This window comes from Hippopotamus amphibius, chromosome 9 (assembly GCF_030028045.1).
Source record: "Hippopotamus amphibius kiboko isolate mHipAmp2 chromosome 9, mHipAmp2.hap2, whole genome shotgun sequence".
Classification (NCBI taxonomy): domain Eukaryota; kingdom Metazoa; phylum Chordata; class Mammalia; order Artiodactyla; family Hippopotamidae; genus Hippopotamus; species Hippopotamus amphibius.
In genome coordinates, this window is record NC_080194.1 from 4,936,094 (window position 1) to 4,963,562 (window position 27,469).

Below are 27,469 nucleotides of genomic sequence, written 5' to 3' on the forward strand. Positions count from 1 at the left end.
TGATTCCAGGTAGATTCTTCCTTAGCAGCTGGGACCAGGAGTGGGATTGTGGCTGCCTGGTGCAGCCAGCTTCTTCCTCCCCTGCTCCTATCAGTGAGCGCCCTTGGGTGGTCACAACACAAAATGCATGCTTATAGTTACAGGAATGGAGACCTTTTCAAATCATCTCAAGAAAAGTGATTTATTATGAGGATACTGCTGAACTGGAACCAAACTGGGAGGGTGGACGACATTAAGGCAACTCCAGAGATCAGCTGCTTTTTGTTATTTCTCTCTCTCTGTTTGCCTCTTTCTGCTTATCTGCATAGTTTTTTTTTTTTTAGTGTAGTTATCTTCTGCTTTTCCATATCTTCAGCTTGCCATGCCTATCATACTTTCCTTAGCAGCCTCTCTCAATTTCTACTTTATAAAACTATTTTCCATCTCCCATACTGAGGAATACAACATATTCTCACTGGTAGCAGCGATCCTTACGTACAGAAATCTCTGGGTGTCTCTATAAATAGGTTGAGAAAGCGCCTCAGCTTGTTCTGATGAATTCCCTTTAGGTAGAGCATACCTCCCTGGTCAAGAATCATGACTTTCAATTTTGGCTATTTTAATTTCTTTCATTGATATTATTTTTTTTTTCTTTTGTACTTCTCAAATCTTTATGTGCATACTAATTATCTAGAGATGTGAAAATGCTGAGTAACTCTAGGTTGGGGCAGAATATTCTGTTTCTGGCAAGTCTCCAGGTGAGGCCAGTGCTGCTGGTTGATGGACCACACTTTGAGTAGCAGGGCTTTAGGGCCCTGGCGCGCAGACTTCAGTGTGCATCAGAGTGATATGGAGGTTTGCTCAAATGCAGATTGCTGGGTACCACCACCAGAGCTTCTAATTCAGTGGGTCTGGAATGGAGCCTGAGAATCTGTATTTATAACAAGTTTCTGAGAGATGCTGATGCTTCTGTTTTGGAGACCTCACGTTGAGAACCACTGCTGTAAGGCCATGACATTCACCCTCACTTACCCTTGAGTCATATCAGAATCAGTAAGAGCACTTTGCAAAATATGTATATCCAGTTCCCCTAACCCCCAGCCTGATTTAATTGGTCTTTGGTGAACCCTGGTACCTGAATGTTTAAAAAGGTCACCAGGTGATTCTAATGTGTAGCCTGGCCAGAGAAAGCCTAGAGAATTTTTTTTTAATCTTTTTTTTTAAAGACTTATTTATTTATTTGGGTCTTCCTTGCTGCTCACGGGCTTTCTCTATCTGTGGCAAGTGGGGGCTACTCTTTGTTGCAATGCGTGGGCTTCTCAGTGCGGTGGCTTCTCTCATTGTGGAGCATGGACTCTAGGCACGTGGGCTTCAGTCGTTGCTGTGCATGGGCTCAGTAGTTGTGACTCGCAGGCTCTAGAGCACGGGCTCAGTAGTTGTGGTGCACGGGCTTAGTTGCTCTGTGGCATGTGGGATCTTCCTGGACCAGGGATTGAACCCATGTCCACTGCATTGGCAGGCAGATTCTTATCCACTGCGCCACCAGGGAAGTCCCAAGCATAGAGAATTTAATTGGCCATGTTGGCCTTTCTCAGCCAGTCACGAATTGATTGCCTAATATTATGTTCTTGTCTATAGTCTAAACAGCTGTCATCAAGAGGGATGCATATGGACTAAGTGTAGCCTCTAAGGCTAAAAAAGCTGGGAGTGAGCTGGCTGCTACTAGAAGAAGCCGTAGCAGCAAGGTGGCTGGTGTTTGTAGCCCACTGAGGATAGTGCATTGAGGATAACAGTACCTAACGGAGTAGACATTTAAGCACTGATAATGGTAGAAGCAGCTCTAATTATAGAAATTGTAGTGGTTGCTATTCTTTACTTAAGTCTTGGGGTCCATGGGAAATATCCTGAAGGACACCACCACCATTTTTTATGGCTCTGGTAGCAAAACAAATATCCCCACTGCCTGACACTCCAGTCTCTGTACTCATTTGTCCCCTGACTTGATTCTGTTCCTGGTCTGTGAATCTTTTGGTTCTGGAGCCCCATCTTGCTCAACTAAACATCCTGGTCACCTTGGCACCTCAGTTAGTGTCCAGTACCTGGTAGTAACCTTCCTGCTAGATGCAGGAATGAAAGGACACACAGACAGTACCACGTAAAGTCATGTGATGGAGTTCCTATTTGTGCAGCCCTAACGTGGGATCAGTCCCCACCTCAGCTTTCAAGAGAGGGTCTTTGGGGATTGGCTTGCATCTGTGGAGCATTTCCCAGCAATACCTAGACACTTCCTATGGGAACTGAGAATCTCTTTCTGAGCAATTTAATACAATCACCTCATTTTAGAGATAGGGATGCTGAGGCTCAGAGAGTGAAGAAACAGTCATCTTTGGGTGTTGAATTACATTATTAATCACCTGATAACCTAATATTAAAATGGAAAAAACTTGAGAAATTTGCCTCCTTTTTCTGTTACAACCAGGGGGCTCTGCCTGGCAGGATAGTCAGGGTTTCGCACGCGCCAGGCATTGTGCTGGGGACTTTGTGTTCGCTATCCTATCTCGTTATCACAGGAACCTGAGAGGCTGGTGCTCTTACTCACCACGGTTCATGAATAAATAAAGCCAAGAGAAGCTAGACTTCTCCAAGACCACACTGATAGCTAGTGTCAGAGCCCAAGAAATCTGGTTGCAGAGTTTATGTTCTTAACCAACGCATCTTCTCCTGTGCTTTGAATGAGAGCATTTCGAACACACCCTGTGCAAGAGGCTAGATGTGAACAGTGGGCAACGTCCAGCATTTAGTTTCTTATAGAGCCTGGCTTCTTCATTGAACCTGAGTGGAAGAAGATCAAAAAATGCTCAGCACCAGGAAAAGATGGGATGTGGGACTGCCTAGGTCCAAGAGCGGAAGGAACAGACTCCTTGCGCATGCTCTTTTCACCCCAGTCCCCTCTTGTTTGGGTGTGGGAGGTCTTGGTGTTGTGCTTAGAAGAGGCAGAACTGGAAAGAATCACTTGGTGAGTGACTGTAATTTTATAGCTCATAAAGTACTTCTGAAAGCTTTTCTCAGAGTCAGACTTGAAACGTTTCTTGACTCCCATGTCCTAAAGCACACCATGGGGCCAATAATATTTCTTGGAAGAAATAATATTTCTTCCGACTCGACTTTCTTTGTCTTAATTTGTCTTAATTGATGTTACTTTAGGATCCTGAGGGGCATGAGTGAAGAGGGTCTGGCTGGCTGTTGCCTGATGTAATTTCATTCCTTATCAGAATCCCTGCCACTTCCTGTGGCCACCTAATAACAAATGAACTTGGTAGCATCTGTCTTCATAATAGTGCAGATTACACTGGAATGTTGCTGGTGGGGAAAAATCAGCTAGAGGGAGTCAGAAGAAGTACAATGCGAGGAGAAAGACTGCAAATATTCTAACAGGCATAAGGAAACTAGGCCTTCCTCTTCTTTGGATTTGGGAGTTTAAATAGATTGCAGAAGGACTTAGCCTTCAAATTGGACCTGGAGCCACACAACAGATTTATCCTGACTCCTTTTGATTCAGGAGGAGGAAGAAGAAAAGAGAGGCATTCATTCCTCCCGGTGATTAGCTGGCTGCCAGGAGAATGTTCAGACAAGATTTCCGTCCCAGGAGCCCTGGGCAGCTGCTTCCAATAGCTTTTATAGTCTCAGTGCTTGAGACTTTAATTTATTTGACATTCGGTTGTTGAAGATGATTTATTGTCCCTGGCTTGTTTTCATTATCTCAGGCACTTGAGAGGGGAAATTTAGAGACTAGGAAATGGGAAAGAAGCTCTTTGGGTCTTGGCTGTTTAAAGTGTGGTCTCTGGACCAGTGCTTCACCTGGGAATTTGCTAGAAATGTAGACTCTCAAGTCCCGGCCCAGAATTACCGAATCAGAATCTGCATTTTAACAAGATTCCCAAGTGGATTGTGTGCACATTACAGTTTGAGAAGCACTATTCTAGGATGTCTTCTGGTCTTTGACCTATTCAAGGAGGGTTGTAGGCTGTACTGGCTTTAGGTATGTTTGTTCAGGCTGGTGTAATTTCTTAACACCACCCTAGCACAGTGCCTGGTGTGTCTCCTCCTCGTCGTCGCTATGTCATCAATCAACAGTACTGATAACTGGGTGTTTGCTGGGTGCCCAAGCACAGTTCTCAGTGCTTTACAGACACTCTCATTTAATCTTCAGGACAACTGTGAGGAAAAGCTACGGTAGTCCCTATTTTATAGATGGGGAGATGAAGGCGAGAGATTAGCAAAATTTTTTTTGGCTCAGTGGAATTAAAATTGAAGAGCCGAACTTACAGGAGGCAGCATGAGGGTGATGGAAAGAGCTTGGGCTTTGAGGTTGGATAGACACGCTTAATTTTGATTTGTTTTGCGTGCTAGCAAGATAATCTTGGGGATATTATTACAATCCTTCATAGGTTGTTATGAGGGTAAAGTACAACAACACGTGTAGACTGTCCAGCAGAATTCTTGGGATGTAGTAGGTACTCAACAGATGTCTTTCTTCTCCTTTGTTATTTCCTCTCTGTTCTTTCCCTTTCCTTCTCTTCCACTCCCCTATCCTGTGGTACCCTCCTGCTCGCTAACTCTGGTCCATCATTTAAGTCCTCAGCACCTCTGGCTGGGAATCCCCAGGTGTATGGGACTGAGGTCTTGTAATGCATGTATCTTTTTAAATATAGAGCTTAGGAAGGACTGAATATGAAGCCGTAAGTCAGTTATCATTGATTAATAAGCATCCAGGATTTAAGTGCTTAGCTTAGATGATTCTTGGGGTCCAGATCTATGCTGTGAAAGAATTTAAATTCTGATCTGAACTGAAAGCAAGTGCCTTCAAGTGAAATGTGTGGACACATATATAGAGTCAGAACCCTACCTGGAGCCTTGCTGGATTAGAATCCATCTTCATTATCTACTGTCTCCATGACCTCAGGCCATTCATGAGTGAGACAGAGTCATGGTTAACCACACAGACTCTGGAGCCAAATTGCCTGGATCTGATTCTTGGCTCTGATGCAGCCTAGCTGCGCGAGACGGCAAAGCTGTCTAATTTGTTTGTGCCTCAGTGTGCTCATCCTAACATGGGGATAATTATGCCTATTCATGAGTTGTTGTGAGGATTAACTGAGTTGATGCATGTAAAGCTCCTAGGACATGCCTGGCCTATATTAAGGGCTTTAGTATGTGGTATTTTTCCATCATACTTACCACTTTGAACCCAAATTTCCTCACCTGTGTATGGGATTATCCACCCCTGCATAGGGTCAGAGGCTTAAATGTGGTGGTATAATGGGTCCCGCACAGTGTCGGGCATGAGCAGGTTCTCAGCTCAGGTTTGTTCTCCTGCTGGACTAGTGAGACATGCAGAGTACCCATCATTTTGAAGAGTTGGTTACGTACTTGCATATAAGTTTGTGCATAAGTTCGGTGCCTAATTGGAAATTTTTCCTAGGTCGGATTTAAGTTACTCATTGATCTTATCCTATAAAACTGTAACGGGAGAGACAGACTTCATATAAGTTGAAAACTACATAATGAAATGCTGGTGATGGTAAAGAAAGAGGCAGAGATGTTTCCAGAGCTCTCCTTGGAGAGAGGACTCACACCCCTCTCCAGGGGTGGTGACAGGGCAGATGCTGACTGAAATGTCATTTAGATAAGGAGATGCATCCATGGCAACTAATGAGACTGGAAAGAGGCTGGAAAGACTCAGCTGGCAGCGGGTCAGGTAACAAAATGATGGAAATGGCATTCTTTAAATGCTGTCGCGCCAGTCATCAGCTTAACCTGGCAGTCAGACTGCCCTAGGTGAGAGGTGATTGGAGTGGATCTGTGCAGCTAATTTCTCCATAGAACTGGCACACATTATGACAACATCAACTGTAACCTTGCAAGAGAAGTGGGAAGGTGCAGCATGACATTTTTCTTACCTTATGGATTGGCAAGGTTGTTCTCAGGAAATATTGTGAGGCAGAACTTGTTGCCTCTCTGTTGCTGTTCAGCCCTCCATGGGTGCATGCCAATCTCTCTTTGTTTTAGAGTCCTTCTCTTACCTGGTCATCAGGGTGAGGAGTTTAGATGATAATATAGCTTAAGATGTTATTTATTACCTTTGAGGGTATTTGCGTTTTACAGTTTTTTAAAGACTGAAAAATAGAGCACCGTTTGAGGACCTGTTAGTATGAATTGCCTCAGCATCCACCGGAGAAGCCAATGTTTTGGTGCAGGAGAAAGAACCATTTTCTCTAAGTACATTGTGTTTATCCTCAGAGCTGACTGTGGCTTCCAGTGTCTGTCTTGGCCCTGAGAAAAGCAGCCTTTGCTCCATGTGAACTATCTGTCCTTGCTCTCTTGCTCCAATGACTCTTGACTTTTAATTTGTTTTCTCCTCTCTGCTCAGCTTCGCCTGCCAGGGGCTCACTCGGGCTCCATGTAGCTGCTCGATTGGGTCTGAAGACAAAAAGGATTACCAAACTCAGCTTAAGTAAAGTGGCCTTAACAAATACCTGAAACTATATCTTGTCTCAGAATATCTAGATATAGCTACAAAGTCAGTTAAAAATATTATGTATTTGCCATTTTTAGTCAAATGCAAGCCTGTACCTTGAATTTTTTCTTATATGTTTGGATGGTCACATCTTAGACCTGGAGGTAATCTAGGCCAATGGCTCACAAACCTGGTCTTTTGGGAACTTTAAAAAGTTGATTCCAGGGCCCTATCCTGGCTCCACTAAGTTAGACTCATGGTGGTTGGAGTCCAGGAATCCCAGGAATCTGTATTAGAAGGAATGACAACAGCAAAAACTCTGCCTGTGGTACCTGTGCTACAGTCAATTGGCCTCTAGTCTAAGGACCAGTACTTGGGAACCAGTCCAACACTTTCTAGTTTGTGAATGTTGAAACTCAGGCCCAAGACACTTGGCCAGTCACAGAGCAAGGCTGTGAAGCAAATTGCCTGCATGACTAGCTTGATGATTATCTTTAGCCTTTCCTTCACCGTGACCTCTTAGGGAGTGTTGACAGGCTAGCTGTGTTGCAAGTGAGAAGGGGCCGACATGTTTCTTCTTAATCAGCTGAGTAGCAGCTTTGCCCTGCAATTGGTACTCACAAGCCCCATCCTTTTCTATCAGTAATGGCTTTTAGTTTTCTAATGCCCCACTGGGCCTCCTTTTTACTTAAAGGGCTTTCTATTATGGTAAAAGAATACTCCATTGTTGCTTAATTTCCAAATCAAGTGTGCATAAATAATTTATTGACGCAGTGCTGCACTCAGACAATTTTTTGAAATTGCCCTATGTAACTTTATTAAGTGCAGAACGTGGAATGCTAATTTGTCTGTTTGGAAAGGGGAAAAAAAAGGATCTATACATTATTAAACCATTCAGGTGGTAAACAGCATTGCCCCTCAAAAGTCCTAATCACTGTTTTTAGTCATCAGATTTAAATTGTAAATGAAACAGGGTCGGTGCCTTAGAAAAGCACATGCCATGTTTGGTTAACATAATCAGAAAAATGGAGTTGCTACAAACCTTTTCCCCATCTGCCAGTCACCGTATTAAATGCTTCTGCAATTTTATTAGAATTGTCTGTCTCTGCAGATGCCAGTCAGCTGTGAAATTGAAATTGCAAACAGAAATATTACATTTTCATCCACAGTGGAAAGTGAGAAAGTCCATTTTTTTGACAGGCAAAGAAATAGCATGACCTTGTCAACTGGGTCATTTCTCAGTTTGGGTTTGAGGGCAGTTTTGGGCTCCTGTCTTGAAAGGGAGAAAGGAAGGTGGTTCTGCGTTTCTGTTGGCTTTCTCTGGCAATCTGATCAACAAGTATCCTCCATGGTTCACAGATGGAGAGCTTTTGAGCTTTTCTGAATGCAACCCATTTTTCTTTCTCTGTCTTCCTCTGAGCAAATTGAGGTTGTGCTGGAGAAGCTTTAGTGCTTGAGAGGTGCAGAAATTTCAACAAGATGTTAGCTCTAACATTTTAAAGTTTTCTGGTGGGTAGAGAGGATTAATGGCAGTGGTAAATAGTTCTTGCTAGGCTGTTGTAACCTGAGTTGGGCCTGAAGTAGTGGTCAAGAATGATAGTTGGTTTGTCTCTCCTTGAAACACTTTTTCCTTTCTTCTTTTCATGGGTAATTCCTGATCATTCATTTGGCCTTGTTTAAATGTCACTGTCTCTTGAAAGATTTCCACAATCAACCTTATCCACTGCCTTGAGAGCAGGTTATTTGCACCTGCTTTGAGCTACTATTACTGTTACTACTATTACCACCTACTAGTTTTAATGCCCGCCTTCCTTCAGAGCTTGTAGACTTTCTGAGGGGCAGAGACCCTATCTATCTTGCTCACTATTGTAACCTCAGGCTTAGAATGGTGTGTGTTCATCAGAGTTGGATAGGTCAATATTTGTTAAAGGAATGAATGATTAAATAAAAGGTACCTCCAGAAACAGCTTAGGTGAGAGGTACTGGGAAATTAAGAAGACCAGAACTAGGATAGGGAGCATAGGCTGGAATTCCGTAGGATGGAATGTAGAAGAGGAACCAGAGAAATGACAGTAACATCTAATGGGAAATCTCCATAAGAGCAGTGATAAACTCTCTAAGGCTTTGAGGTGGAGGGGAAAAGTTGAGGTGGATCCTTTATCTTCAGTTTCAACTGTAAATATTTTGAGTTGAAGAGACCTGGCCTAGCACTTTTTATATTCAGCGTAGAGCCCAGCTTAGGCTAGTTACTGTGTATTTGTGCTATAGCACCTGCTAGACCCTGTGTTGAGTGCCTCTCGAACATTATCTCATTTAATCTTCAAAATAATTCTATGACTCTAGGTATAGTTTTTATCTTCCTTCTACAGATATGGAAACTAAAGCATAGAGAGACTATCTGACATGCCCAAGGTCATATGGCTAATTAGTGGTGAAGCTGCAGTTTGAACCTATGACAACTGAATTCCAGAGCTCAACAGACTTCTAAGCATGGTGATGGGCTGTATCTCTATGCAGACCAGGCTACGTGTTTGATAAATCCCTGTTTAATTGCCTGAAGAGAGACTATGGGGATACAGGAAGCACTGTCCACTGCAGGAGCCAGATGGTTCTCACAAGGTTGCCTAGAAATGAGGCAGCTGGGAGGAGTGGTCCCCCTTTCATCCGAGGGAGCCTCTGTGCCTCTGCTTTACACAAGCGTTTCAGGTACTATCAGCTGGAGCTTCTAGACTATCGTGCAGCTGCCCTAAGCAGCTGGTGCCTCAGTCATACCGGTTTTCCTGACTTGGAAGCTTGCTTCCTTGAAAACCCTGTAAAGAGAGAAAGCAGCAGGGAAGGGGTCCATTTCCTGGAGCACAACCGGTGATGTGTCCAGCTGTGCTTGATGCTAGCCTATCTGTGAGATGCTCAGAGAATGGGGGACCATATGCACTGTCCCGCTGCTGAGTTCTTGCCTGAGAGTTCCAGCCTACACTGTGTGACAGTTATGTGGTCTTTGTCTACTCTCTTTGCTTGCCAAGACCAGATGAAAGGAGCAAGCATCCCTCCGACTTGAGGCAACAGGATAAAAGCTATAAAACGGACAACTCTGAGTGCGGCTGATCCTCCTTCCCTTCTGTGATTTTTCTGTGCGCAATAGCCTTTAGTGTTTGCGCTTCAATGTTTAAGCATCATTATCTTAAAAGTCACTAATGTTTTTTGAACACTTTTACCACGTGCCATACTATGAGCAAACTGCATTGTTACAGTACCACTTATTCTTCACAATTGTGCTCTGATATAAGAAATATTATAATCTCTATTCACAGATGAAAAACACCAATAGCTTGTAGAGGCTTAGTAACGTCCCTAAGTTCACATACTAGTAAGTTGTAGAGCTAGACACTGTCTAGGTCCATCTGACTCCAGGGTTCATTTTTAAAATCAGTATATCATGCGGCCACTCTATACAATGCTGAAGCATTGGTTGGATCACTTTAGCGGGCATTGTCTTTGAAGTCATCTCTCTGTTGCAGCTTTGAGATGCACAATAGCTCAGAGGTATATTAATGCAGGCAGGTGGGCAGTTATTTTCGCTGCCAGGACTGCTCCGTATCTGTGACTGCCCCTTCATCAACAAAGTCCGTGCACAGGACCACAGAGGCAATTAAATCTCCTTAGGAGCCAGTACTTCCTCAGGGGATATAAAAGCCACTCCAGATCATTCTGGTTTCCTCTATAGAGCTAGCTGGATACTTAACTTCACCAATGTTTTCATCCCCTAGGCTATGAGCCCGATGGCTTACAAAAGCCTCTCTGGCAAAAATCTCTGGGAGACACCTGCTATTTTTGAATACCGTCTTCCTCTGCTGGCAAGCTTCCGGAATTTAATTATGGAGCCTGGATTAGTGTAAGGCCATGTTCCATCTGCTACTGTACTTAGTTCCTTTCCTCCTCAAGAGAAGATGCCATTTCCATATCCCTCTTCCTATTTCTATTTGGAGTCAGGCTCATCCAAGGGCTTAACTGCTGTCTGGTGGGTGCCTTGGGGCTGGTGTATCACTTCTGCTGTCTGCCCACACTGGCTGCCACCAGCCTTGAAATTTGCTTTCTGCATTTTGTCAGAGCCCTACCCTGCACCTACTTTCTTTCCATAAAGTCCATAGCAGGCTTGATTATAAGAAAGGTTGGGGGAGATCGCCTTTTGAGCATTGACAAAACGCTGCTCTGTCTCTTGAGCAAAGGCAACCAGAGATCAGCAGCGCGTTTGAGAAGCTGCAAGTTGTCTCTGTGCTTAGGACCCGCAAGCACTCCTGGAAGTCTGCTTCCGCTGTGGCCGCTCACGCGTCACAGCCTCGGTCTGTTTAGAAGGAGGGCCTGCCTGGAGTGCATAGTCCGGGTCAGCCCAGCAGAGGGGCTGGGCTGCTCGCTGTGAGTGGGCAGAACAGGTGCATCTTATTCATGGACTTGGAAGGACTTCTGCAAAAGTGTGAAATTTGGGTCTGGGAAAGTTGGACTGTCCCAGTGGCAAGAAAGGACTTTTTTCTTTATAGGATCCTTGCATTAATGATTTCCTCTAGCAAACATCTTTTCGTTTAAACGTCATACATTGGTCTTCTTAAAGCGGGGTCCACCTGCAACAAGGGGCCATTACTTCCCGTGTAGGCCCCCAAATGCTCTGCACCCCCTCTCCAAAGATATCCATGTCAAACCCCTGAAACCTGTGGATGCTACCTTACATGGAAAAAGGATTTTTGCAGATGTGATTATTTAAGGATTATGGGATGAGGAGATCATCTCGGATTATCAGGTGGGCCCTAAATGCCATCACAAGCATTCTCATAAGAGAGAAGAGACAGAGGAAGAGGAGGAGGAAAATGTGATCACAGAGGCAGAGATTGGAGTGATGTGGCCACAAGTCAAGGAATGCCTGCATCTACCAGAAGCTGGAAGAAAGAATGGATTCTCCTCAAGAGCCTCCAGAGGGAATGTGGCCCTGTGGACACCTTGATTTCAGACTTCAGAGATGATAAATTTCTATTGTTTTAAGCCACCCAGTTTGTGGTCATTTGTTATAGCAGCCACAGGAGATGAATACACTACCTCCACCAGTGTAAATAAGTTCTTACTCATATTTCTCTCCTTTGAAGAGAGTTTATGCCTTGTTTGCTTGTGTTACAAATTCTTTGCTCTGTGTACATGGATTAATAACGGTTGACTGTAAGACATTCTGCAGTTTTAAATGTTCTTTGAGCGAATCTGTGAAGGCGAACAAGGTTTATGTACTTGGTTCACTCTTGGGGTTAAACGCTTTGCTCTGGAGTCCACCTAACCTTGAATTGGCAACCTAGCTTAGTAGTTAAGAAGCAGTGTCCTTCTCTCTCTTCTCTGAATGTGCCCTCATTGGACTTTGTCCTATTTAAAATGTAGTGAAGGAAGTAAAACACCATGGGGTAGTTAAGAAGAGGTTCTCAAGTCAGAATGGTTGGGTCTAAGTCCTGTCTGCCTTTATTATTAGCTGTGTGACTTTGAGCAAGTTACTTGACCTCTCTGTGCCTCAGTTTCCTTATCTGTAGATTGGGGTTAACAACACCTACCCGATAGGGGTTTTGTGAATCTTAAATTACCTAGTTCATGTGATACATTTTTTCATGTAGTAGAAGGAGACCCTTAAACAACATAGTAAATCTTAATGTGAAGTTATTAGTATTTCTATTAGTGCTGTGCCTGGCACCAGTGGGAGGCAAATAAATGGTTGGTATGCCGAATTACAGACTCAGGAAGGTGAAATAATGCACCAGCGTTGATGTTGCTGGTGAATGGCAGATCAGGGAGCACCAAGTTTACAAACACGGTTGTGTGACTTCCCAGAAGACAAAATCTTTCTGGACAAAATGTTGAGTTGGGTGTGATTTTGAAAATGTGTATTCTCTAGCTTCTCAGGTTCCCCAGGGTGGATGACATCGCAAGTCTGCCTTTAGGTTTCTTGTTCCAGATCTTTCTCACCTACCCATTAAACTTACCCTGGCTTGTGCCCTTTCTTCTAAGGACACATTTTTCTCCAGGGGGCAGCTATCTACTCGGAGACTCATTGGTACTAATACGTATGTGGATGTTAAGGTGTTAATATCAGTTTTTCCAGGTGAAATGTTTACACTTTGACAAGCTTGTTCAGGTTATCATGCCTGAATGTTGTTGGTTGGGCTTGGGGAGAATGTATAAATATCACCCCTTTCTTTGGTCTCCAAGTGTGCCTCCAGGTGAGTCAGGCAGATGGTTGCCTTTGTTCCTGATAAGCTGTGCTACGGCTGCACTTTGAGACCTGCAGCTACACGAGCCTGCTAACATCTCACTTCAGGATTCAACAGCTTTATCCACCCAGTGCACTGCAGGCACTCGTGCAGGGACAGCTTTCCTTGTTGTTGTTGTTACGTTTCATGGCAGAGAACAGACTAGAGTACATGTTCTTGGCAAGAGGCTTGATTGCCCAGAGAGAACTCAGAATGGGCCAAGCCTTGCTTTCTGTATTTGTAAATTGAGAAGTGGAACTAGATAGCTTGTCAATGTCTCTTCCCTTCTTCTTACTACTCAGTACATTTCAGTTATGAAGATGTCCCATGCCAAGTCGTGTCAGATTTGAGACCAGAATCTAGGATTCCTGACCTCCCCAGTGCAGTTTCTTTTTACTCCTCACTGCCCTGACCTTCCCACCCAGGCCCACTTTGTTGGTAGGATGAAAGTCAGTATCATTGCCCTGAAATGATCTATTCAAAGATGCCATATAATATTTATGATGCTTATTGGAAATGCACAATGTTTTGCCCAGATAGACTTCTGATCATTAGACTGTTGTAAACAGCTGTCCATTTGGGAGAGGTTTAATTACCAACTCCAGATGTCAGGACAAGCTGGTTCCAGGACTCCAGCAACCTGGCTCTTTCTCTCTGCTAGCAGGTATCTTCCACCCCCCAAGCAGACTTGCACACTGGACCCCTCACATCTCAGCAGTGAGAACAGATGCTCCAGACACCTAGAAATAAAGAGGAGAAGGCTGGCGACCAAACATGCAGGGGTTCCTAGGCCAACGACGCTTCGCATGTTTTCTCCCTCTTCTCTGATTTCTGGAAAGCATCTATGACTCTCCTTTTTGAAGTGTTGAAGAAATTGGAATGTTTTGGCACTTTGCTCTATATAGCCTCCTCTTTTGGCAACATACCCATTTTTCTTATTTTTCTCTTAAAAGGAGTAATTATGATAAAACCCAGTGAATCTTTTACTCAAGTGCTAGACATATTATACGACTATAGCATGGCGTGGGTGTTCATTGCTCTATAAGGAGTTGTTGGCAGAAGCAAAACCAATGCTTTAGATTACAGATACAGTGCAGGTGTCACTCATCATAGAGATGTTTATAGGTACAGCATTTGCTACTACAGAATTACATTTCATCTGCCTCTACTCACTCTTTATGTAATTGCAGCTCCATGGCTTTAAACACCATCTCTATGGTGACAGTTTTCAAATTTATATCGCTAGTCCCAACCTCTTTCTTGAATTTCAAACTCAATACTCAGTTGCCTGCAATGGTGTACATGATCCATAAAGTGTGCTTTCCAGTGAAGACTCTGCTACAGCCCCATGTCCCTCTTACTAGATCCACAGGTACTCCTCTCACAGAGCTGTGTTCACTCAGTGCATACAGCTGCATGCCTCGTCCACTTGACTTCTTCATGTCTCTGTTAAAATGTGAATTTCAAAAAGGCATTCACAGCTTTTATCATCAGGGTTAATATCGCTAATATAAAGAGTTTCTAAAACCAGAGAAGAAAATTGTCAACAATCCTATAGAAAAATGAGATAAGGATATGAACAGAAAGATAATAGGAAAAGAAATGCATATGGCTTTTAACCACATAAAAGATGCTCAGTCTCACGCATAGCAATACAAATGCAGACTAAATCTATCCAGAGAGATACCATTATTGACCACAAACTTTTTTGGGAAAGCTGTGGGGGAAGAGGCACCTTCACTCATTGTCTTTGGGAATTTGGTGTGATACAAGCACTGTGAAGGGAAATTTGCCAATAGTTAGCAAATCACACAATTATTTATCCTTTGACAAAGAAATTCCACTATTAGGAAGGTACCAGGACCTGCTGAGGTGGGAGCTGAGGGTGAGGGGATTTAATGGAGAGTGGAGGAGGCAGAAGTTGAATATTAATCTTGGTCCCACAATCAACTATAGCCCACTAACCTCCTTCTTTTAAGTTTCTCTTTAGGAAGAGAGGCTCAAGGAACTGTGGAGTACTTGTCCCCAAACCTGAATGGAGAAATAGTTCTGTTGGGTGCAAGGAGTGGACTCTTGTTCCTTAATCTTTATTTTTCTTATTATTTGTTACCACCTATCACATTATGTAATTATTTATTATCTTCTCCCCTACCAGAATGTAAGCTTCGTAAGAGTGGGGCTCCCTGCCCCATCCTTGTATCAACACTGCTGAGACAGTGCCTGGCTTATAATAGATGTCTGTAATATTTATACTGGATGAATTAAAAAAAATGAATGAATGAATGAGCAAGACTGAGCCAGAGACTTTATGCTTTTTATCTGTGTGTCTACGTAGTGCGTGATATTTATAAGATGTAGTAAACATTTGCAGTTAGATATAGTATATATGATTTTTTAAAAGATGTTTTTTCTGATGTGGACCATTTTAAAAGCCTTTATTGACTATGTTACAATATTGCTTCTGCTTCATGTTTTGGTTTTTTGGGCATGAGGCATGTGGGATCCCAGCTCCCTGACCACGGATCGAACCTGCACCCCCCTCATTGGAAGATGAAATCCCAACCACTGGACCTCCAGGGAAGTCCCTGTGTATATGATTTTTAACCACCTGAAAAAGTTTTAACATTAGTTGTAATTTCATAAGTAAGAGATGAATACAATATTCTTATAAAAATGAATACCTTAGCAGATAAAGCAAGAATTGTCTTTGTCCACTGCCCTAAATTCCTTCTGGTTTGCTATGTATCATTCTAGACCCATCTAGATTCAAACAGCATCTCTATCTGTATCTCAGTATCATTGCAATCAATAATCATCTGTGCCTTCTTACTAAGTACATACCTTCATTGTGAATGCATGTGTGTGTGTGCGATGAATGGTATTAGACAGTGCTTATTTTGCAACTTTCACTTGTCATTCAGAACGTGTCGTGGTGCTGGTTCTATGTCACTCCTTATGGATATTCTTTATTTTTAAAAACTACTGCATACAATTCCACAGTTTGGATGTGGTTTTTCCTACTTATGGATAATTAGATAGTCTCTAATGTTTTGTATTATCGCAATGCTATAAGTGCTTTTATTCATATCTTCTTTAGAAGTAGATATAACCATTTAAAATTTTAATCAGTACTGCTAAACTGCTCTCCAAGGTGGCTGTATGCATTTTGTGTGATGGTACCCATTTCCCCACAGCCTCACTAATGTTTAATATTGAATACTATCACACTTTAATACTTTTTACCAATCTAATAGGTAAAAAATACATGTCATCATAGTTTCAATTTGCATTTCCACGTTCACAAGTGAGATTAAATATCTTTTTACATCTTTATTAACCATTCATAATTCCTCTTCTATGATTTATCTGTTGTATTTTTGCCCATTTTTCTATTGTATTGTTTGTATTGTTGATTTCTAGGAGTCCTTTGCATAGCCTGGACATTAATCTCCTATTATGCATCCTATAAATATTTTCTCCTTTAAACTATGTTTATTTTGTGTTTCATCATGCAGAGGTTTTAAATTTTAATCTAGTCAGATAATCTTTTCCTTTTTCTAAAAGGCTTTTTTGTCTTTAAGAAAGTTTTTCAACCTCAAGGACATAATATATTCACCCATAATTTCTTTTATTATCATGGATTTGTTTTTTACATTTAGATCTTTAATCCATGCGAAGACTTCACCTAATTTCCATGGTTCATTCACTAAATAATTTCATGTAGCTATTCCCTCGCTCTTACTGCGTATTGTACATATCTCCTTTTACACAATAGGCAGACTTCTGAGCAGATACGTGCATATTATTCAGGTCAGTTGAGTAACTTTTAAAATGATGTACAGGAATGCAGGTGGTTCATTTTCTGTCATATGAAGATATTTTATAAAGTGAGCACTCCAGCTCCTAATTTCTTTTGCATAAATCCCTATCTTCATGTACTGTGTTTGGTTTCTTTTTAGTTAGGTCTGGCTCCAAGTCCGAGTACTTTTAATAAGTGTTTGCTGAGTTGATTTCAATGTGCTCTGTTTCAGGCAGCATTTAAATCATTGACTTGTCTGTGTTTCACTTTTTCTTCTTTCTTCTACCCATTTCAAGTATCTGATTAATTTAAAAAAAGGAAAAAAAACTCAGAAAGAAGCTTCTGCAAGGTGATAAAACACAGGCCTTGCTTTTCATGGAGGCAGAATCATACACTATAGGATCTCAGGATCGACCCGACATCGTTCCCATTTTCCAAATGCCGTGTCTGCTGGTGCCCGGAATTCCTTTAGTAGAGGGCAGCATGTTGCATTGCCCAGCTGGAGGAGATACACAGTGCGCGTTATCCTGAGAGAGCCAGTTCATCAAATTGGGTTCCTTTTTTTTTTTTAGCTTGGTGTAGAACGTTTATTTATTTATTCCATGAAACACTCAGAGTTTAGGTCCGTGGGAAATAATTTTAATCAAAGAATTGTACATTTCTTCCCACATATCTTTCTTTGTATTAGGAAAGGACATTGTGATCCATTTTATTACAATATTACAAAATATTTACAAGAAAATATTAAAAATAACTCAAACATGAAAGGCAAGATGGGGTGAAATTAACTGGTTTTTCGGAAATCTCTACTCCAGTGTCCACAGCACAGAAGAGGAGAATCAAAACAAGTGACAAAGATCCCCCTGATCACAAGTTTCCAAGGAACTGGAGCAGGGGAAGAAATGGGACGAAAATGGTGGTTTGAAAGGGGATGGAAGTTGGCAGCACTGCTTCCATAACCAACTTATTTTGAATGAAATACCCTCTTTTATATGCAGTAAATTTTCAACAAGGATAAACCTTAGGATATTCCTTGAACTGAAATTAAAAATACCCTGACAGTGAAAGTAGCTCTTTCACCTAAGTTGAATAAAAGCCTCTTTCTCCATGAACCACTGATGTGAACAGAAGCCTGTTCTGGCATCAAAAGCTGTTGCAGGAGCCCTTCCATCTCTTTCATGAAAGCTCCATAAACATCATCCTTAGTTTGTACTGAGACAGGAACAGATGGACCAGATTTGGGGGCTGCTTTGGCAAGAAGTACACCAGAATCATCCTCTGACTTTCTCTGGGGAGTAGCAGTAGCCCCTTTATTCTCCCGACGTACCCTCAGTGCGGTGGACATAAATCGAGTAATCTCTGCCTTGGGATTAGTGATCTGTGGCTTGGCACTGGTGGTCGCTGTGGCTTTCTTCTCAGTGGTGGCTGAACTTGTATCATCTGCCTTGGGTCGCTGAATCAAGTTGGGTGGAGCACTTAAAACCCCTGGGTTCGGCAAGGGAGCTGGTGGGAAAAGCCCAGGTGGGGCAGGTCCAAGTTGGAGGTGCCAGAGGTGGACGCATCATGCCAGGACAAGGTGGAGGGATACCTGGAGGTGCAGGGGGAGGTAGCCTTGGGGGGGGTCCCCTAGGAGGAGGGCCAGGAGGCAGACCTGGAGGCAGACCCGGGGGAGGGCCAGGGGGTTGACCTGGTGGTGGTCCTGGAGGTAAAAGTCGGGGTAAAGGCCCTCGGAGTCCTGGCATTCCAGGTGGTCTCAGGAATGGAGGAGCTCCTGGAGGTGGTCCAGGAGGAAGGCCTGGAGGTGGTCCAGGTGGCCGTAAAGGTGGAGCAGGTGGTGGTCCAAGAGGAGGTGGTCCTGGCATGGGAGGTGTTTGTATCTGAAAAGGAGGGACAGACTGTGCAGGAGCCTGCGCTGTGAGGAAGCAGTAGATGTGTTACCAGAAAGAGAGTCCTCCTTGTGCTGTGTTTGTGATTGATTTTCTGCTTCAGAATCATCATCATCATCTTCTGAAAATTCCTCTACTTCTCGTCCCTCCTCAGGGATGTCCTGACCTGCCATTCGAAGCATCATGGCTTGAAGAGGAGTCAGCTGCTTCATGTTCTTCTCCTTCTTCTTCCTTGACCTTCCAGGCATATCTGCAAATTGTACAGTCAGACCTGACTTTTTTTCTTCATTATCTTTCTCTCTCATTATCATCACGGTGCACAAATTCATCTCCTTCACTTTCTCCATCTGACCTGTCAGTGTCGCTGTCATCAGTACTGTCGTCATGCTTATCTTGATCCATGTCTTCAGGGTAGCCGTCATCTTCGCTGGTGCTGGAAACATCATCGTCATGACCCCGCTGAGCAAGTTCAGGGCTATATAACATGTCTTCATCGTGCCTACTAGGGGGAAGGTCTAGGGCAAAGCCCACTTACGGCCATACATTTGCAAGACTTGAGGAGGAGGTGGACCAGGGGGAGGATCAGGAGGTTTCCTGCCAGGAGGCAAACGTGGAACACCATGTCCGAGATGAGGAAGTACAGAAACTGCCCGCGTTGGAGATCCATAGGCTGAAGCCTTCTTAAGGACAGGGAGTGGCTGGGCAGCAGGAAGTGGAATGCCCTGGATCAAGATGTTGGAGGGAGCATGCGGCATTCTGGCAAAGGAATACTCTCCACTTCCACGTGCTGAGCATTCTCGACAGCATCAAAATACTGGTTAAGTTGAGCCCTCTTCTGTTCATATTCTACTTCTAGCTTTCTCAATTCTTTGTAAATATTTGGATTCTCTTTTTCATAGAGTCATAGAATACGTTCAAAGGTTTCACATAGCTTTTATGCTTGTCTTTCAGCACTTTCTCATTTAACTGTGGCTGTTGCACTGGGTTAAACTCCATTTCATCCAATTTTTCCATGTCCTGGATAATTTGTTTAGGAACCTTCATCTTTAAAACTGCAGTTCGTACTATCATGCACTGTTTTTTGTTCTTCTTTAATTCTCTCTTCCGAGCTTCTTTTCTGGCTTGGTCTGTAGGGTTCATAAATTTTCCACTCTTGGTGGATGATGTAGATCTCCGTCCCTTCTTGACAATTTGTGTGGTTTACTTGCTTGTTTAAAAAATAAAACAAAACCTAAAAACACTTCTTCTGGGACCGTGAGAAGTGGAGAGGGGACGATTCTTGGCCTGTTTGACTTCGTAGAGGCCTTCACCTCTGCCTCTCGGTCAGCCACCCAGCCACCGCCATCTTGAAACCTCACGCCCCTCTGCCATCCTTACATCACTTCCTGTCCAAATTGGGTTCTTACTGAGGTATTACTGTTTCTTTGCTGGAAATGGATATGATTTAGATGTGGAAGAGAGAAGTGACAACCTGAAAGAGGAGAGACCTTGGCAAAGGGGCCAAGGTCTTTGTTTCTTCATCTTTAACATGGAGATAATTATAGAATGTACTTCATAGTGTGATTGTGAGGACTAAATAAGGTAATGCTTGCCCAGCACCTTAGCACAGTGCCTGGGACATAGTTAACTATCAGATAGAAGTTAGCTACTATCCTTTTTAAGAACTGAAGCAGTTATCTTTTGTGGTACATATATGCTTGTCCCTCCATCGGTGTAGTTCTGATGGGGCACAGGTGACGTTGGCCTGGCCAATCAGAGTACTCTATTCCCTTAGACGCAGTGTTGGGTCAGTGACCCGGGTTAGTCTAATGAGCACCAGCTCTAAGATTTTAACTGGAACTGTTGGGAAGGAAGCACTCTTCTTACCTGGTGTTGCTGAGCTGGTAGAGTGAACGCCTGGAGCTGTTGGCTTGCCCTTGCTTAAGAAGAGCCTGCTTCAAAAAAAAAAAAAAAAAAAAAGAAGAGCCTGCTTCATAGTAAACCAACAGAGGACGAAGCAGAGCTGAAGGACAGATTGCTGCTGGCACTGTGTGAGTCTAGACCCAGGTGTGCCTGAAGGAGGAAATCTCTGGGCTTCTTTGTAACAGGAGACTGTGCATTTCCTCTTTTGCTTAAGCCAATCTGAGTTGAGTTTTTGTCATAGAAAATGTTAAGGTTGCTATCCTTTATTCATGTGAGAGTTCAAGTAAATCGATTTGAAGCAAGCATGGATCTTTTTAAGCACATCTGTATGCAAATTCCCTGCCAAATGCAAGCCCATGTCTTCCATTTCAGCAAGGGTAGCTGCTGTGCTTCTGCAGGGGTTGGTTGGAAAAAAGAGTGTTAAGTGAAACTGGACTCTTGTGGCTTTCTAACAACATCTGCTCATTTACTTAGAACGTAAGACTCCTATTGGTAGGGAAATCACAAAAGCAGAAACAGCAGGGATTTTCTTAAAGCATAGAACTGTGCGGTTTCCAATTAATTTACTGCCAATCCAACCCACTGTCCATTAGAAAATGCTTTTATTAACATGTAGTACCTCAGGATTTCTTGAAGGTGTTAAGGCTTAAAAGTGATTCATGAGAAAAAGAATGAGGGGAAACCCTTGATATATATATATATATATATATATATATATATATATATATATAAAACCTACCTTAAAGCATCCACACAGTGAGTTAGTATGGGACACTCAGGTTGCATTAATACGTGTCAGAAAGAAAGTGCCTTTAAACTAGAGGCTCAGAAGTTGTCTTATTCCCAGACTCCTATCATACACCATGGGAAGCCCAAACCTTGAAAAAATAAATTGAGGCCTTGTTGTTGCTCCCAAGGATAAATTTTGGGTTAAGGGCAGCTAATTCTAATGAGGGTAGCTTTTGTGCTAACAGACCCCAAATACTCTAGAACTCCATTTACTTCTCCCAGTCTTCATCCTTGTCCCTGGGTCTACACAATGATTTCTCTGTGTCAGATGTGTAGTGTTTTTCCAGGAGTGTGTGTGTCTGTGTGTGTCTGTGTGAATTCAGCTGACACAGAAATTTCTCTGATCTTCACCTGCCTCTCCCCTTAGATGGGTAAGAATCTTGCCCACTCTGTTCCTTAATGCTTTGTGTGTACCACATCGTGCCGAGACCAGCTCGGCGACTCGAGGTGAGTGACGGGTGCAGGCAAGCTTGAAGAAAACGCAGACACAGACTGACGAGAAAAGTGGGACGGGGGGCTCAAGACCTCTCGGATCAAGAGCCCTGCTGACTCATCCCAGGTTGCTTTTATTGGTTTCTCCGCTAACATTCTCAGGTTACTCTCATAAACAATCAAAGGCCTCACATGACTGGGGCAATTATCTTTGTTTGCCTCCTGGGTCCGAGTTGAGCAGGTGTGGATTTGAGCTGGGCATGGAGAGCAAAACAGCCCTGGGGGTAGGAGACCTCTCTCAGATATTCGGGGTCTGTGCCCCACCCCTGTTGGCCCCTCTGCGACTGTGCCTGTCTTAGGTTGTTCCTCCCTTGAGGAATCTTACCCGTCTCTGGCTAACCAGCCATCCTCCAGGGCCAAACAGGGTGATATAAGGAAGGCTCTGTGCCCCACCCCTGTTGGCCCCTCTGCGGCTGTGCCTGTCTTAGGTCGTTCCTCCTCTGAGGAATCTTACCCGTCTCTGGCTAACCAGCCATCCTTCAAGGCCAAACAGGGTGATAAGAGGTGTGCAGGGAGAAAGGGGCTGCGCCCCCAGAGAGGGTGAATCCTCTGCCTATGCCCCCATAGTCTCCACGCCCCGCACCCTCAGCTCCTCCACTGCTCAAGCAGGACATTCTGAATCCCATCGCTCGGCCCACAAACTTTAACATTTTCAAGGTTTCAGAAAGGCTCCTGAATGTTTTCCCACAACATCGTATTATCATTATCCTTGACATTCACCAGATTTCAATTTGCTTTTGAGCAAAACTGTCCTGAGATTGTGTCTTCCATGAATGTAGGGGTTGCATCTGTTTTGTTTAACTGTGAGTCCATAGACCTTGATTGAGTGCCTGAACCAGAGTAAGGTTTTAGTAAGCATGAAAGAGGCTGTTTGCTGTGGTTAGGTGTCGTCTTAGCCCTTCCGAGTTCTCCCCTGTATTAGAAGGTGCAAACCGAAGAAACTGGACTCCCTTATCCATAGGATTTTAGTTAGATTTCATCGATGAGTGGCCCTCATGTGAGATTTGGCAGGTGGAAGAGAAAAGAAGCCACTGTTTCTCTGGTGACCTCTGTGTACAGGTGCATTGGCACTAGAGATGGCAGGTGTGACGTTTTGCCTGTAACTCCCATAACTTTTGAGCATTCTCTTGAGAATCCCCTACGTTGGTGCTGTAGGTAGTCAAGACTACAGGTAGTGGCTTCCCTATGATCCTGCACTTTTGGATTTCCTGAAAGCAGCCTTCCTGCCGTTTATTTCTACAACCTTTGAATGGTTATGCAAGTGTCTATTTTTCTATTGCAATGTGCTTCCTGCTTTAAATACCTATAGTGATTGTTTTTTGTCTGATTAAACACTGATTGATGATAATTGGTTGCCTGAACTTAAACTTTGTGGCATGTGATTTTAACCTTCTGATTTGAATTATTTATATTGGAAAATGTGTATATTACCAGCCAGTGAGCGTACCTCGTGGACAGACCTGTATCCACATCTTAGACTGGCTTTGTTGTAAACTGGGGGTGGCCTCATACACAATAGCTCTGATAAAGAGATGATATTTTGTTTCTGGGTGAGGTATGGTCCCCAGCTGAAAAGCAATAGCTCCTGCCTGAAAGTGGAAATAAAAGGAATATAAAGAGTTCTAAGAAAATGAGAGTTATGTATTGTTTAGTTTTGACTGTACAACAATTTCAAAATCTGAGTGGCTTATAACAACAAACATTTATTTTCTTGTTCCCAGGTCTGCAGGTCAGCTTTAACTGTGCTGGGAATTGGCTGGGCTTGGCTCCAACTTCTGGGTTAGGTTCAGGTCAGTTCTGCAGGTTTCTCCATCTTCTTTGGACTAGCAGCTCTCCCACACAGGTTCTTCTCATGAGAAATCACAGGAGCATCATAGGGCAGGGCAAAACAGAAAAGACATTTAGAGCTGCTGTTCACACCGTGTCTGCTCACATTCCATTTGCTAAAGCAAGTTATATGACCAACCACACCATCAATAAAACTCTACCCATGGTTGGAGACATTACACAGGTTCCTAGCCAAAACAGAGAGCTCTTAGGATAAATTATAGTAGAATGCTCAATCAGGTCATGGGTTCTGTAATATGGACTCAATCATCTAATGCCTTATAGAGGAAAAAGAACAGGCAACTCATGAAACTTTCTGGATAAAAGATACTTGTCAAATGAAATTTAACACTAGAGTGAAAGTGGGGATATGAGGAGAATCAGAAAATTCTCAATAAAAATGTGGTTTGGAAGGTGTTCAGATGACAGGGTCCTCCTCATCACCGTGTTCCCAGTGCCTGGACCATAATATATATTACATAAGTATTTTCTGCGAAGTGAATCATTCAACTAATGGTATTAGTTGACTATCAGGCTGTGTTGAGAAGGCTTCTGATGTATAGGCTTGTGGTTGATTAGTGATGTCTGCTTAGAGGAGGGTCCAGGGGAGGGCCATGTATTTACCATTGCTACATAGCTCTACTTTTCCTTAGAGAAGCTGGAGCTCTTTCAGCTTTAACTCTGAGACTGAGATTCCCTGGAGGAAAAGACTCAAATTCACCTATGCATACTCCACAATACCTAAAAAAGAAGAGGGAAGCAGAATTTCTCAATGCCATGAGTGGTTCAGCATATATTTTTTTAAAGTCAGGTCAGGATTTAGCATCAGCAGACATTTCTGGGCGCTGCACTTTCCATTTCCTTGCACTTTATAGGATGCTGTATTAAAGGAGATAAGGCATGCTGAGTTCTTAGCACAGTGCCTGCCTGACACATCAAAAATGCTTGCTATGATTATTAGCTATTTTACACATTTAATTGTAGTCATTTATTACTGGAAAGATGAAATGGATTTACAGATCTACTGATGAGTAGAAAGAGTAGAAAAGTACCGTGGTACAAAAAGATTGCAGATCTTCAGGGCATGGTACCAATCCTCAGCCTTTGCCTTGAAGTCTCTGGTAATAGTTATCCACTGAAGCACAAAAAAGGCAACAAAATAAAATCAAAACAGAACAATGTATTCTTTTGAATATCTGGTTTAGCTTAGGAACTAAGAACAGGCTCACTTAATCACTATGGTAACATTTTCTGGCCTCCTCTCTCTTGTTTGTTCCTTTTCTCCTTCTCCTCCCACTTCACACTGGCTGGAGAAAACAGAAGTGGAGAAATTCTCCCCCAAGTAATCAAACACACCAATTAGAAAGGAGAGACTGCCAGGTCCCAGGAGCTGGGTGGCAATTTGTAAGCACCAGCTGCTTCAAGGCACATGCGATGTCGCTGGAAGCCAGGCGTCCTCAGAGAAGGCCAGTGTGATGTGTGATCCAGTTCACATGCAGGAACGCCTGGCCTGCTGAGTCTGGTTTCTCTCTGTCGACATGGGAGCAAAGCACAGAAATCGAAGTGCCTGTCATGCTATTAGCCAAATGTTTGCAGAATTGTTTCTGTTGATGGGAAGCTAGTGGTAGCAGGAAGGAAACTACTCAGGAATCCTCTTGGTATAAAGTATGGTGCTTGGCGGGGGCTTGATAGACTTGGGTACAAATTTGGCTCCACTGGTCCATAGCTATCTGATATTGGTTAATTTTCTAAACCACACTGAACCTCTGTTACCTTGCTGGTGAAATGGGGACAACTTTGCCTTTCCTATAGGGTTATTGTAAGAGCCATGTTGTATCTTGCTTACAACTCTCCAGTGGTTTCTCGCAGCATTTTGAGTAAAATTCCAACTCTTTATCCTGGATTAAGTATTTCTCTGTGATCTGGCCACTGCCAACCTTTCCGACATCATTACCTACCCCTCCCCTCTGGCCCACTGTGTTCTGAACACTCTGGTCTTTTTTTCTTCCTCCAACATGTCAGATTTCTTCCAGATTATCAAGGGCTTTGCACCTGCTGTTCGCTCTGCCTGGAGTGCTCTTGCCCCCAAGTTTTGCATATGCTGCGTCCTCGCCAAACATGTCTGAGCTTAATTCACCGCCTCCACCGCCCTCATCACCGTCACCAGCAGCAGCAGCCCCGTCAGCATCGCTGTCGTCATCAGCATTTATGAAGTGCTTACCATGTGCTTGGGGCTGTTCTTTAGCATCGTGTGAGTCCTGACCAATCTTCACATCGACTCTATGAGGCGGGTTAAGTTATTACCCCCACTTCACAAATGAGGAAACGGAGGCACTGGAAAGTCCAGTAACTTGTTCAAGGTGACACAGCTAGGGCAGAGCTGGGATATGAATCCAAACAAATACCAAAGCTAGTATTTAATCATTGTGTCTCTCTAGCTGCTCCAATTTAAGAAGCCATCTAGTCGCCTTCTCTCACTTCACCCAGTTTAAACACTTTGCAGCAATTATATCACATTTTTTCATATCTGATTAACTTGTTGGTGTGTTTATTATGTGTTTTGTTATTTATGTAGCCATGAAAATGAGGTAGGCTGCTTTGTTCACTTCTGTATCTCCAGTGACTTGAGAAAAGCCTGGCATTTAAGATGTGTTCAATAAATATGGTTGAATGAATGAAGGAGTGAATGAATGAGTGAATGTTGTGAATCCAGCATCAGGTCTGCGCTTGGCAAATAACAGGCTTTTAATACATGTTGCTTTCTCTCATTTCCAAGGCCTCCACTATGTTTGAAATTACTCCATTTTGACTATGACAGGGCCCCCAGTTTTTCAGTACCCCGTTTTCTTTCCTGTGGCTTATTAGGATTCTCTATGGGAATAGGCCATGACCCTCTCAGGCACTGAATGCCCTCTTGGGTCCCATTTCTCCCGTCCTTTCAAATCAGTAGCTTTAATATGTAGCCTATCTTTAGGTTTAGACTCTGGAGAAATCTAAAGTAGCTCTTAATCAGGAAAGGTTCAGGTATACTTATGTATCTTGACAAGCTCAAGCTCCTTGTCTGAATTTTAGACCCTGCATAAAGTGACTTGAATCAGAAGACAGAATCCCTGTTTTCTTTGTACTTCAGATGGAGAGGGTTGAATGAGGCATGGTCCTCACTTCATGGGACCTTTCTTCAGCACTGTATGTGTACTAACATACTTCACTGTCATTGGCCATACAAAGCCGCTCTCATTTTTATTTAATTTATTCATTTCCTTTTATCTTTTTTCCAAACTCTCATTTCCTTTCCTGCTGATAGACAACCATTCTGATGTTTTTAGTGTACGTATTGGTACTTTTGTATGTGGTCCTGTAAAGTGTGCTTTCTTGCTTTATAGTTTTGTATTATTAATTAATATAAATGGTATTGTATAACCTATCCTTCTGTTCCTGCCCTTTTTCCCAGTCTACATTATGTTGTAATATTCATTTTTGTGTAGCTATCTGTGCATCCAGTCCAGTGCTTCTAACTGCTGCAGAGAGCTCTGTGGCATGTACCCAACACATTCTAATGAGACTCCTGGGGATAAACCTTTCCCATCCAGGGTCTCCTCACAGTGCACTGGGACACCAGAGATCGCTTCATCATGCCCTTGTCTTCCTTTTGTTTCTCTGCATCTTTCTTTTCTCCCCATTCCACCTCACCCCAACTCAGCTTTATCAATGCCATGCCCCCACTTTGATCACCAATTTCCAGCACCTAGACTACAGGTTGCAACTAAATATTGATAGTATACTCATGTATTTATTCATTTAACAAATATTTATTAATTTTATGCTATGTACCAGGGCACTGTTCTAGGAAATGGTGACTTAGCAGTGAACAAGGCAGTCAAGTTTCCTATTTCCATGGAGCTTAATTAGGTTTTAGAGGAGGAAGACAAACAATAAGTGATGGTGCAAATATATAAGTAACATCTTTTCAGAGAACAACCCCCTTTAAGAGATGAATTTGCTCTGAATT

General features: G+C 43.0%; 1 pseudogene; it reads right to left on the reverse strand.

The window, feature by feature from the left end:
* Positions 1 to 10,769: 10,769 nt before the first annotated feature.
* The window catches only part of LOC130860251 (WW domain-binding protein 11-like), a 34,904-nt pseudogene continuing 18,204 nt past the window's right edge, over positions 10,770 to 27,469 (reverse strand).